Genomic DNA, 14,739 nt, shown 5'->3' with positions numbered 1-14,739 from the left:
CGGAAGCAGTGTAGACGATTCCAATTCACATCCGGCAACCATTGATGTAAGAGAAACGAAATGAAAGAATACACTTATTTCAAAACCATATTTCTCATAGTTTCATTTACTATAAAAATCTGAAATATATTGCAATAAAATATTTGCAGCCACATTTCTCAGAAATATTCTTACATAATCGAATTAGAAGCTAATAAAGAAATTCTCAATTATTTCACTCAAGGCTCCATTTATGGCGGCAAATTTGAATTACGTCATAAATGTCAGAATGTGTTCAAAAGGAAAACTACTATTCTGAGTTTACTTGTATTTCTTCGTAGCTTATCAATGTCATAATTTTTATGGCAGATGATGATAATCACATATTATCCAGAAATATCACAATGAAACCATTATAAAATGACCAAACCTGAGAATTATTGTGGTGATAATAATAATAAAATCTTCGTATTCTTGTCCATTCAAACAGGGATTGTGAATCAGATACACACAAGCCACTTTGTTATGTGGCCAGCAAGGTGCCAGACTATTTGAAAAATTATAAAACGTTAAAGTATCTTCTATCCCCATTCCTTATTGGAAATCGGACCACAGCAAAATGAGTCCAGAATCCGACACCGAAAGTTACCCAGCATCTCCTCTTAATGGGGGGGGGGGGGGGAATGTAATCAAAATTGTCCCAACCAGGATATGAACCTGGGCCAGCTAGTTTCATGGTCAGACATGCTGTTACTACACAGTTATGGATCCATTATTATTATACCGGTACAGGTTTTAAATGTGAATACATCTTTCTGTGCCAATTATTTATGCAGTTGATATTATCTTTCTCTTATTTTCATTTTCCCAATCACCATCCTGTAATCCTCTCGCTTCCATCCTGTTAACACACTCCAGCCATGTTTTCTTATGTCTTCCTTTTCTTTTCACTTGGGACCCATTTTCAAATCCTCTTTGGTAACCTATTTGCAACCATCCTATTCACATGTCCCAACTCCAAACCATTGTAATTGTTTTTGTTTACACAAACTATTACAATAGAATTTTTAAAGTCTATCTTTTCTCTTATTGTATCAATTCTAATTCTGTTTAATTTAGAGCATCATACTGACATTATTTTACTAACTTTTAACGTAAATATGCACAAAAGTGCAAAGAACATAATTTTTTGCAGTAAAATCTTTTACGTAAGAAACAAAATGTAGGCAACATTCTGAATTTTAGCCATGCTTAGCTCGAACTCGGAGAAATTTGGTACAAGAAATGTGAGGAACACAACTTGTACATAATGATTAGCAATTATTTCTTGTGCCCAATTATGCAGTATTTCTAAAAAATTACATTATACATTTGTGCAGTGAATACCAGTAGTGAATAAAATATGTAGCCTACTCCAGCATTATAAACAGTCTTTATCACTAATGAAAATCTTGCATAATGTGCCACATTTTTGTACCAGTGCCATAAAATATTACATACTAACTAAAACGTCTTGACTTCTATTATGATGGCCTAACTTACGCCATAATATTTAATACATCATTGTTGTCATAGCAACCCCTTTCTTCATAGACCATGATATAACACACTATGTGATCAAAAGTGTCTGAACACTCCGCAAAACGTGTTTTTATCACAGAAGGCGACACAGTAGTCATCAGACATCAGACAGCGCGAGACAGCAGAATGGGACTATCTGAGGAACTCACAGACTTTCAACATGGCCAGGTGGTACTTGTGTAAGAAGTATGTGCGCAAGATTTTCACTCTCCTAAGTATCCCTAGGTCCACTGCTAGTGATATTATACTGAAATGGAAACGTGAAGGGATGTGTACAACCCAAAAACATGCAGGCCGATCATCCAGGACTTCCAAAGACCGTCAAGTGTTGAACAGAGTCGTACAGCAAAATCGTCAATCATCCACTGCCATCATGACACAGGAATTCCGAACTACATCAGGATCTTCATCAAGAACTATGACTGTTCGGCGCGAGGTGCGTAAACTTGGTTCTCATGGCCGAGCAGTTGCCCATATCCACACATCACACAGGAAATTGTCAAACACCATCTCACATGATGTAAGGAGCATCGAAATTGGATCCTAGAAGAGTGAAAAACCATTGTATGGAGAGATGAATCACGGTATACAATGTGGCGATCCAATGGTAGGATATGGGTGTCGTGAATGCCTGGTGAATGACATCTACCAGCCTTTATAGCGCAAACTGTGAAATTGGGGGGTGGTGGGGTTTCAGTGTTGTCATGTTTCTCCTGGAATGGGCTTGGTCCCCTCGTTGTTCTATCTGGTAATGTCACGGCACAAGCTTATGTTGACATTTTAACCACTTTCATGCTGCCTACCGTCGAAGACCAGTTCAGGGATGACCATTGTCTCTTTCAACTCAACCGAGCACCCGTCCATATTGTAGGGCTTGTCGGGGAATGGTTTGACGACAACAACGTCGCACTAATGGACTTTCTGCGCAGAGTCCTGAGTTGTATCCAATAGAACATCTCTGGGACTTCTTGTCATTCACCCATATGGAGCCAGTTGTGTAGACCAATTTACTGACAGAGTCGTTGGCCAGAGTGCAATATAGGAGGCTGGTCTACGTTATACCCATAGTGAGATGAGATGATAATGGAGATTTGTTGAGATGCCACAGGTAACTGGAGCTTCCAGAGAAAATCTCTGTTTTACCAAACCTACTAGCAAACACGATAATATTTTAATCACACAGGAAAATGTAATTTACTGAAATAATAAAATATACTCTCAAAATAGGTGAGAAATGTCATTAGGGATCAGTGAGACACTGAAGAATGCTAACACAAATTCTCAGACAAATCTATCATATTTTGTAGAAGTAGACAGAGTTTTAGCGATTTCATTTTTTATTTCCAGACAAAAATTTGAATACCTTGAAAAGTTATTTGGTTAAATCTGTAAAAAAATAAGCAGTAATGCAAAAAGTAGTACATAAGATATAAATTTTTTTCTGATTTTTTTTCAGACTTTGACACAAAATATTTTTTGAAGTAATGGATATTGTTTTATATACATAGTATAGTTTATGCGCAACATACAGTGCATAAATATGTCAATTTTCAAAGATCGGAGCACTGAAGCACTTGGAACATTTTGCATATTAAAAAAAAGTTATTTTGAGAAAAAGCCACTCTAACTTCAATGAACAACCTAAAGGGCAGCGCAAATGTTATTTAAATACTGCTGTAATTCCTTTAAAAACAGCCGCCCACAAAAAAATAAACATATCCCCATATGACGCAAGGATTGGTGTATGATATTATGCGAAAACTCCAATTTTGGTCTCGGTAATGTCCCCCCTACCTAGGGTAATCAAGGTAGTCAATAATGCTGTAACTGAATAATTGCGCAATAAGTCATCTGATCCATTTGGAAGAGGATATGGCTTGGCGAGCAGATGGAGTATTCTTCCCTTTAACGGAAGCCAGTACAGAAGCTCTGAGGTGGCAGCCCTATCATTGTTTTTACCTTGTGCAACACCAGTAATGCAGCAAGCAGATATAATTATATCATACTGAAAATCTTCGAAGGTTAAGCTGGGCTGATTTACTTGTTACAACCAAAGAAAAGGATAAGAACAAATGAAATAGGAAAACAGAAATTTTAAAACTTGGCATGTGGTATGTCAAAAGTTTAGCACACACAGAATTAGAACTAAATAATGAACTAAAAAGTTTAGATGTAAATACTGTCACCCTCAAAGAAACTAAAAGGAATGAAGGATCTGCATAATTACGTACTTTTCTTCTACATATGTGTACTCAAGTTACCATATTAATTAAACAAAATACGAAGATAAGAGTCCGTACTTACAATTTCATCAATGACCGCATAATATCAGAATGAAAACTGGTAGGGGATATCTCACAATATTCAGCGTTTATACCAAGAAGAAGGGAAAAAAAGAAATCACAGAATTCTACAAAAACACTTTAATCAAGTGAACAGAGCAGACTATATTGCAATGTGTGGGGATTTGAATACCTATGTCAGGAGACAATAGACAAAATTTTAGGACCTTACGGAGAAAATGGAGGGGAGAGGGGAGGCAAAGGCTAATTGGATTTCCCGATCCCTGATCGAAATACAAATATGGAATGAAGAAATAATGAACAATTTAGAAGAAAGGTAATCTATTTAAAATTCATTCAAAGTAAATCACCTGATAATAGAGAAGTTTACAAATATGAGAGAGAAAGAATAATATTCAATAACATCTCAATGGAAGAATGGCTTGCATATTTTAAACAACTGTGAAAAAGTTATAATTCGAACAAATATAGATAATGAATAGCTACATCTGTAACAGATAATGATTTAATATATTTCGAGAAGATGAAAATTATACTAAATTCGTTTCATAGTAATAAAGCCTTAGAAAGTGATGAACTTGATATAGAACTCCTTAAATATGCTCCTATAGAAATTAAATGATGATTACTTGATATTCAAGATATGTCAAAATTATGTTAACACTTTAATGGAAAAGAATTAATTTTTTTTTATTTCAAGCATATGCCATGGGTGAAAGGTTAATGTTAGATGGAAAAAGAGTGGTGGCAAGCTTAATGGAAGTGTTTAGTTTTCCAATCATAATCCTTAGAAAATTTGAATACAGATTTCAACAAGATCTACCAAAGGTAAATGTCTGATGTGCCATTACTGCTGTGATGTAAATGGATCTTACTTTTTTGACACCTCAACAGTGAATTCCAAAAGGTATTTTACACATGTTGCAGTCATATGCTATTGACGAACTTCCACTGAAAATATGCCAAGTGGGGTGTTTTCAATGCAATGATGCACCTCTGCATTTTGCTTATAATGTTCGTAAATTTCTAGACAACACATTTCCAGGAAGATGGGAAGGAAGAAGTAGACCTTCACAATGGCCTTCGTGTTTTCCTGATCTAACACTATGCGACTTCTGATTATGGGATATGGAGTAGCACAAGAGTTGAAAGTATCAATGAACTCAAGGAAAGAATAACAAATGTGGGAACATATATTTCCAGAGAATTCTGCGTCAGAGCATTAAATGCTACTTTTGATCGTTTCCAGTTGTGTGCTAATGAAAATGAACTACAGGTTGAGACCTTACAATAAATATGAAAACTGTTTTTGAGCCAGACGTTTTTTAGAGCTCATTTAAGTGTTAAAGTAATTTTGACATACAAATCAAGATTTTCAGGTATAACTCCCTGTAAAGTTGATTTGAATTATTCAAATCAACTTTACAGGGAGTTATACCTGAAAATCTTGATTTGCATAATACACGTCACTGTTCGTTAACAGAAAACCACAATTTAAGCCACACGGAGTTAGTGTGCACTCGAAGTTGGTTGCTTGACGGTTGTCAGCCCACTTTGAGGTCTGTGGATATAGAGGGAAAAATTGGATCGGTGTCGGTTAGAGTTCCCGAGTAGCTCAGTGGTAGAGCGTTGGTACGTTAAACCAAAGGTCCCGGGTTCGATACCCGGCTCCGGAACAATTTTTCCCTCGAAATTATTCTAATTTTGACATACTCTGTATTAAACATTTGTTGGACAAGATTTAAATATTTCATGAATGGAAAGGTGTATTCATCCTAGTTTTTAGATAAAGGAAACAGATGGAACTATTAAGAATTACAAAGGCATTAGTTTATTAAATTCTGCATATAAAATATTTGTAAAAATAATAACTCAGTGCCTGAATACAATTCGTGAAAAACAAACTACACAAAGGACAATGGGCGAGTTCAGAAAGGGATGATCACGCAGTGACTGCATCTCCGTAATCCAACAAATTATAGAATAAAGAAAAGAATTTAACCTGTCAACATAATATTATATTTGTAGATTATGAAAAAGCTCTCGACAGAGTCCAACGTCATAAATTATGGGAAATATGTTCAACAAATTATGTCCAAATCATTTAATTAGAATCATTCACACCTTATCCAATAACACGGAAACACTAAGCAAAACCACAAATAAGACTAGTGAAAAAAGCTGGTGTTAATCAGGGCAACAAACAAGACTGTCCACTATTGCCAACTCCTTTTAATATACATTATACATTGACTCAGCCCTAGATGAATGGCTATGAAATTTCACATATAGGATAAATATAAATAATGTACTTTTAAGTAATATGTGTTTGCTGACGACTAAGATATTTTATTTTGAAGATGAACTACAGGTTGCAGCTTATCATCTCCATAAATGTATAATGAAATACAACCTCAAAATTTCCAGAGCTAAAAAATTATTTTAATGGCAATTTTAGAAAGGGACCACATAAGATGCAGAATTGTGGTGGATGACAAATAAACAGAACAGGTTTCGTCATTTAATTATTCGGGTTGCAATATTTCATAATGAGAACAAAATTATATAGGCAACAAAAACAGATTTAAGAGGATGGCTTTTAAGGAACCCGGAGATTTATTGCCGCCTTCAGATAAATCCGCCATATGTCCCTATCCTGAGTAAGATTAATCCATTCTCTACCATCATATCCTACCTCCCTCAAATCCACTTTAATATTATCCTCCCATCTACGTCTCGACCTTCCCAAAGGTCTTATTCCCTCTGGCTCCCAACTAATACTCTATATGCATTTCTGGATTTGCCCATACATGCTACATGCCCTGCCCATCTCAAACGTTTGGATTTAATGTTCCTAATTATGTCAGGTGAAGAATAAAATACATGCTGTATTTCTGTTCTGTGTTATGTAACTTTCTCCATGCTCCTGTAACTTCATCCTTCTTAGCCCCAAATATTTTCCTAAGCACCTTATTCTCAAACACCCTTTACCTCTGTTCCTTTTTCGAAGTGAGAGTCCAAGTTTCACAACCATACAGAAGAACCGGTAATATAATTGTTTCATAAATTCTAACTTACAGCTTTTTTGAGAGCAACAATATGCCATACATTAAAAAAAAAAAAAAAAAAAAAAAAAAAAAAAAAAAAAAAAAAGATACCCACACACAAGATTTTACAAAATTTTAGCTATCCAATATGAATATGAGAACTAGTCTGTAAATAAGACTGTCAAACCAAAATCAGAAAGCAGTGAAATGAAATTCCTCAGGAATATAGTTAAGCATACATTGTTGCATTACCAAAAAATAACATAAGGAATTAATTAAATACTTTTAATTCAGTTGAAAAAATGCAATTCTAAAAAGAAATAGGAACTAATACATTCAAGGAATAGAAGATCACCGAACACCATTTTAAACCATATACCAAGAGGAAGCAGGAATGTTGGTAGACCTAGAACTGGCTGGATAGATTATTATAGAAGCCTTTGAAATTGGAACAGGCGAAGGACAAGGAGGAGGAGGGTTTTAAAAACAAATTCCTCCTATAAGCTTAGCCACTAGGGAATTCAACCTACCATATATGATGTATGGAACACTATTAATATACAGATAATTTTTTATTTATAAGAACCACTTTAGCATTAGTCAGTAAAAATATATATAATGTAAAATAAAATAAATAAATCAGTAATAATCCCCACTGTTCTACTATCTGAGATTTGTTCATTTGTATCAAAAGAATATCATTTGTTTAATTTTTTTTACATAAACATCAGTTACAGAAATATTAAGTGATAAAACATACAAGCAATAAAAAATGTATTACAAAACGTATGTACATTTGGATTATCATTTCACAATACACTTGAACTTCTGTAATTTAGTAACATCACAATGCATTACAACGCCCACAACTGTGGAGTAATGGTCAGTACGTCTGACCACAAAACAAGGTGGCTCATGTTCGAATCCTGATCAGGGAAAATTACCTGGTTGAGGTTTTTTCCGGAGTTTTCCCTCAATCCAATACGAGCAAATGCTGGGTAATTTTCGGTGCTGGACTCCGGACTCGTTTCACTGACATTATCACCTAAATAACCGAAGATGTTGATACAGCGTCGTAAAATAACCAAATTAAAAAAACAATGCATTACGATTTGTAAATACTATGAAATTATGAAATATAACTAATATGAATGCTAGGAAAACATAAACAATTTTAAAAGTAACGTCTTACCTTAGTCATCTTACTACATAATCTTTGGTTTTACAAAATTTCATTTTTTTTTTTTTTTTTAATTTCGTAATGCTTTCAATTTCATTGCACATAGCTTAAAAATTGTTCATCACAACATATCTGTTCAGAGATAGTAATATAAAAGTAAAATGATTAACTGTAAGAAATGTAATCATTAGTTTAATGAAAACAAAACTAACACTATGAAAATGATTTTATGAAATTAAATTATTTTTTTCGTTGTTTATACTTGTTAATAAGAGAGTTTAGAGTTAGAGACGGAAGATACACACCATAACAAGGCTGCTGATCTTACTGTTATGATGGAAGAATTAATAATGTTGTTAATTTTGATCTGGATGAAGGGGGGAGAGCAACGGTGAATTGAATAATTGACAGGAAGCTTTACCTGGAAGTTAGATTTATGTAACGCTGAATTGCTCAATAGTTGAGCAGTTTGGACTTTTTCCAATGCTAATTGTCAAAAAATTATAACACAATGTTTCGAAGAGTAGGTTTTTACCTGAAGACGAAGAGAAATCCACTCTTCCAAACGTTGTGTTATACTTTTTTGACAATTAGCAATGGAAAAAGTCCAAACTGCTCAACTATTGAGTTGTTAATTTCTTATAAAATTATACAATACTATATCAGCATGATATATTGCATTCCAGTAATTCTGTATCTGTTGTGTATTTTGAGAACATTGTATAACATAGAAGGTATCGAGAATAATTGCTGGCTTACTTCTGGAATTAAACTCCCAGATGAAGACGTCTGAAACTATTTCTGTAGTAAACATTACAAATAGTCAGCTTCCACATTTGATCTCATCTGCTATGAAATGGTTTTGGTGATTCCCTTTGAACAGATGCTAAATGGCAATCTTTATTATTGATTTTTCCAGTTTGTGTTCTGAACAATAGTATGTACATTTACTTGCATTTTTCTCTCTCTGTCCCAATGTAACTTAAATCAATAACTTTACAGAATAAATCCATACTATGTGTTTTACTGACACACAATTTGGCATCCTTGACTATATCTTGATACAGTGGCATACGCAGAATTTTGTCAAAGGGAGGGGTTATTATTAAAATTGTTTACAATTTACATTATTGGTATTTAATTTTTTTTGTATTATTATTATCATTATCAGCTGAGTTTTCACAAGCAGATGTGACACTAGTTCTGGGAAGAACGTTTGCAACGACATCTTCATGCTGTGGCTAGAAGAAACATTTGCCAATGTGAAATTTTCACTAACTTAGCGAGAATCACTACGCAACTTTTTACTGAAAAAATGTAAAATTGAGTTTTGCAGTAGCTTAGACATATCAAAGAACCTGGAACGATAATATGAAGTTTATATTAAAAATGTAAACTGATTTTGTTACTCTGACAGTGAAAAGTTAGAGAAGGGAAAACAATTATGGATAAAAAAATACTCAAATCTAAATAGTCAGTTTTTAAAAAAGTTCAAGAAGGGATTCAAACCTGGTAACCCCCTCATCTTGCGTATGCCTCTGTCTTGATGTAACATTTTTACAATCTACATTAGATGATGTTTATATTTCGTTGTACTACACTTTGTAGTCTTCACATGTGATTAATACCTTTCGAATTTTTTCATATTAGATTTTTCTTAGAAATTTGATGTTAGGACAGCTACTATAGATTTCCTGTTCTAGTCCAGAGATTAATAATAATAATAATAATAATAATAATAATAATAATAATAATAATAATAATAATAGTCATTACGGTGCAAATTCAGAAATACATATAGTGTGTTAGTTGGGAGGCCGGAGGAGAAAAAACCTTTAGGGAGGCCGAGATGTAGATGGGAGGATAATATAAAAATGGATTTGAGGGAGGTGGGATATGATGGATTAATCTTGCTCAGGATAGGGACCAATGGTGGACTTATGTGAGAGCAGCAATGAACCTCCGGGTTTCTTAAAAGCCATAAGTAAGAAAGTCATTATGGTACCACTACTGCTACAATTTATTATCTAACAATACACACACCTGCAGATATTATTTAGTGCTGGTGAGATGATATTGGATGATATGCGAGAATAATTTAGTTTAATTTTGACATAGACAAGAGACATTATTTTCAAACAATTAACAGTGTTAGGACAAGTTCAAGTGTATTGGAAGCATTACTCTGTACATCAGTTAGCTACCACAGAGGCACCAACCTCTGAGAAAGTTGCATGACACCTTCACAAGAGTTTACAGAACATTACATTATAGGATGTGTTTTTAAATTCAGTGTTTTATCTATAAATTCAGTACACTTCGGTCACATTTTAATCAGTGATTAAACTAATCAAAGTGTTTTTAGATTGTTTCAATTTCTTGCCAAATTTGCTCTACTGACTGACGAAAATGGTGCTAAAGCTCTACATAATAATATTAAAATTAGAACAAATATTCATCTGAAATCTGAAGTGACGTATATTTTGATAGTAAAACCTGGATAACCTCGAATCTATATTGTTGTCAGATTCAACAAAATTTTTAAAAATATTACCTGTATTTTGAGGTAAAAAAATTAAAATATATTCGTTGTCCAGCAAATTCATGTCTTAATCTGTTTTTAGCTCAAGTGTCTCGTAAGATCTAAAGCCTCTAATATGTGCCAGCAGGTATGTTAGAGAGCTGAGAGCCAAGACCAGACACCTACTTAAGAGATGGTGGTAATGGAGGATCGATGGCACAATGACACTGGAAACAGCAGTTCAATACAAAATCTGCATATAAGCATTAATGTTACAACAGAAGTTAAACAATGACTTCAGTGAAACTATTAAAGATTTTAACTTATGAATTTAAAAACACGTCCACATTAATTTCCAAAGAACATATAAAATATGTCAAATCAGACTCTTGAGTTATTTTGAGTCCACTGTACACCTCTGGTGTAATCCAAATATTGTCGAAGTAAGAAATATTTTTTCAAGTTCTTATACATCTAAACAATAAAATTACATTTTCCACCTTTCTACACTAATCTCAAGATCTTGAATGTCAAGCTTTCATTATATCTTTGACAATATAGATGATCTTTTTGTTCCCAGGCAGTAATCATTACATGAAAGAAAATAGTGCCATATTAGCCCAAATCTTGTACGATCTCCAATAATAATAAAAATATAACCCCTAGTGTTCATATGTTCTATATGAAAAACAAAAATATCTCAATATAATACGGCCTACACTTTGAAAATGTTATGGAATTAAACAACTTCATCTTCTGAACTGAAACTGGATTCTTCTTCAGACTGGTAATCCTGTCACAAAAAGGCATCCTCACTGCTATCCATGTTATGAAAAACAGCACTTTTTCTAAAACCCTTCACAACTGACTCTCTGCTAATCCTACTCCATGCTGCAATTATCCACTGCACCAGCAACTGCAAACTCATTTTTTTTAATTTGCCTGTTGGGGTCAGAGAATGGTTCCCTTTAAGCAGCCAGTAATCATACTCTATGCTGTACCCTTCCTAAAGAGCAATTACTCTGGTATTATAATGGGTGTCTGAGTTAGGATAAGATTTTCTGCTGACTTTCTCACTGTCAAGGTGGCAGATAGCATTGCACCATTCCAAAGTCAAGCAACTGCCATTTTTACAGACACAAAAATTTACACTCACCTCAAAGTAAAGTCTCGAAATGTTGTATATTACAATGCATGCCTACATAATTTAAAAATGTTCGTAGCACCACAACGAAGTTTCTGTAATGATAGTAATTTCTGTACCTGCAAACAGGGTGCAAATTAAGATTTCTGATGAGGGGGGGGGGATAGAATCGTAGATAAAGAATAACAAATATAATAATAATTATTATTATTATTGCTGTTTACATTACTGTGATAAAATGTAAACATTGGAAGTTAGAATAATAAAGTTCTATATGAATAAACTCACCTCTGTATCACGACTGGATCACACTTTTACGGCTCAAGCTTGGTTGCACTGAGTTACTTGTCTTGCATCTTGATGATGATGATAATAATAATAATAATAATAATTATATCCGTGAACAGGCTTAAGATAAGCTGCGTAATTCCTAAGTTACTGATTGTTGTCAGTTTGCTGGTGATTATAACACAGAAATATAATTTTCTTTGCATACTTTATACTTTGTAAAGTATACTCATATTAAAACAATTATAATTTTTGTAAGGGGGAAAGAAGTTATTCCTGTCAGCGATGTTAATATGAATTTCTGAGAAGGGATAACTTTCCAAAAGTGGAGGAGGAAATCCCCTCCCCCCATCCCCCTGTTAATTCGCACCCTGCCTACAAAAAATTGTCTTTCAATTCATTTAGCATATGTGGATTGTTGGAGTACTCTCTTTTTCGATGAACCCCATAAATAGAAATTGGGTGATCAAGCCAGTCACAATCCTCGACTAATAACATGATCATCAAAGATCGTCCTAAATTCATTCACAGAAATATCTGCAGTATGCACAGTAGCATTATCCTACATAAAATATGATTGTTTTCTCGTCTTCCGGTAATTCATAAAAGAACAGAGTCAATTTGTTAACATAACTGCACAGAATTTATGGTATTCTCAAAAACATCATTATCATTATCAAAAGACGTTTCGGCTACTGCGGGTAGTCTAAGTACAAAGCCTTTTCCATCGATCTCTATCTTCTCACAGTTGTTCCGTCAATTTTTAGATGACCATTCCATGTCCTTTGCAAAATCGTCTATTATTACAATCCAAGATTTCCGAAGTTTTTACCATTTTTTGAAAGCATGTTATAATCCACTGTCAGCTTGCTGGTCCTGGCACAGCTTCACTGGAGCCCCTTTACCTACTCGTTTTCAGAGCTCATGACAGGCCTTGAACCAAGTTCCACTGTATTTGACTCTGACATGTACTTCCTTACTTGAGCATTATCCACCGCCCATGTCTAAGACATGGGTTAGCCCTATAATTCTACACTTTTTTCTTGCATAACATACCCCAATTTCCATGTCATGTAAGAGAACCTCATGCAGGATATGCAGCTTTTCTGAACACTAATATTTACTGTTTAGCTATTAACATACCCACTAAGACGAAACTAGGCTTCGTCACTGTAAAACATCTTTTCTGGATCAACAACTCCGTCATGTATTGACTGTTTGAATCATGTGCAATAATGCAATCTTTATCCTACATCTACTAGCAGAAGGTACTGAACTCCAGTTGTTTTGTATGACCTCAATTTTAACCGTTTTGTAGTCAAATGTGCAGATGCTCTTAATACCCATGTTTATCGTGCTAATTTTTATGAAAAGACTTTCTTGAATTGGCTTCTAAACAGGCACCTGTCATCCTATTTGCCTACAGTAATAACATGTCTATTATTATTTTCTTTCTGTTCAGCAATGAACTCACTGCATGAAGTTTTTACACTAATTTGTAAATCACAGACCTACTAGATATAAGATAATTTGAAAATTTTCTACAAAATGTCTTTGACATCACCTCTAATTTTCCTGTTTAGCAAAAGTATCATACAGTATTCAACCAAAAACAAATTACCACAACAGAATCGATTACATTACTGGGCTACTGAGCAAGCGCAGCTTGGCTTGCCAACGGAAATGAGAGTTTGTTTGTATGCATAAGTCACATGCAGTACAGCATTTTCTCTTTGCCCATCTCCTTGTATATTAGGTAGCCATTATTTCGAGTACACAAGACAGCATGACTGAGGAATTGGTGGCTGATTAGCTTAAGATTATTGTTGTTGTTAATAATCCTTTAAGAATAACCATTGGATAGAGTATAATCAGCTTGTACAGTCTGCGCATCCTAGAGTAAAGTAAACTCTTATGAAAAGGGCTAGACTGTGATTATAATATGAGTACAGTTTTTACAAGGCTGTTTTGTTCAAAAAAACATCATACTTGATTTAGGCCAATATAGTAATTCACTTACCAAGTTAACAACATTTAAAAAAGTTGATATGAAACAAGAGGCTTGTGAAAGCTAGACCTAGTAGTCAACTAGAACGTTGACTTTCCATACCAGAGACAGGGTTCAATTCCCAGCTAGTCTCGGTGGAATTTATAGCAGACGAAGATGGAGTTTGGGGTAGGTTTCACGGAGTAATTCTGTTTCCCCCCACCAGCATTCCACCAACTGCTGAATCATCCTAATCATTATCATACTGGACCTCCCATGACCAAAGGCAATGACAAACGTCACATTGAAATTTACAAGGTAGACTAGATGAGAATATAGTAGTCAATGACAAAGTTAAAAGTACCTCACCTGCCATAAAAAAAAATCTAACCACTCATTTGAAAACTGTGTTTGTCTTAATATCTCTTTAGCTCTAGTGTACATTTTCTGGCCAGTTTTGCTACTACATACCTTCACTTTTGAATGCATTTTTGTATTATTTATATTTGATTTTTAAGAATTTTTCTTTCATTGTATTCATATTCATTCTTAGCTTACATTTACACTCGAAAGTGACCAAATCCTAAGTAATGCATCATTGACAAGAGTCAAGAAACAAGGTACCCAGCGAATTCTTTTTTGCAATACAAATGATTGAGTGTATGTAGGCCTATGTGCGTTTGTGTAGGAAGGGGATTGAGAGGAACTT

This window comes from Periplaneta americana, chromosome 9, assembly GCF_040183065.1.
Source record: "Periplaneta americana isolate PAMFEO1 chromosome 9, P.americana_PAMFEO1_priV1, whole genome shotgun sequence".
Lineage (NCBI taxonomy): Eukaryota > Metazoa > Arthropoda > Insecta > Blattodea > Blattidae > Periplaneta > Periplaneta americana.
Note: the sequence above shows the minus strand (reverse complement) of the source record.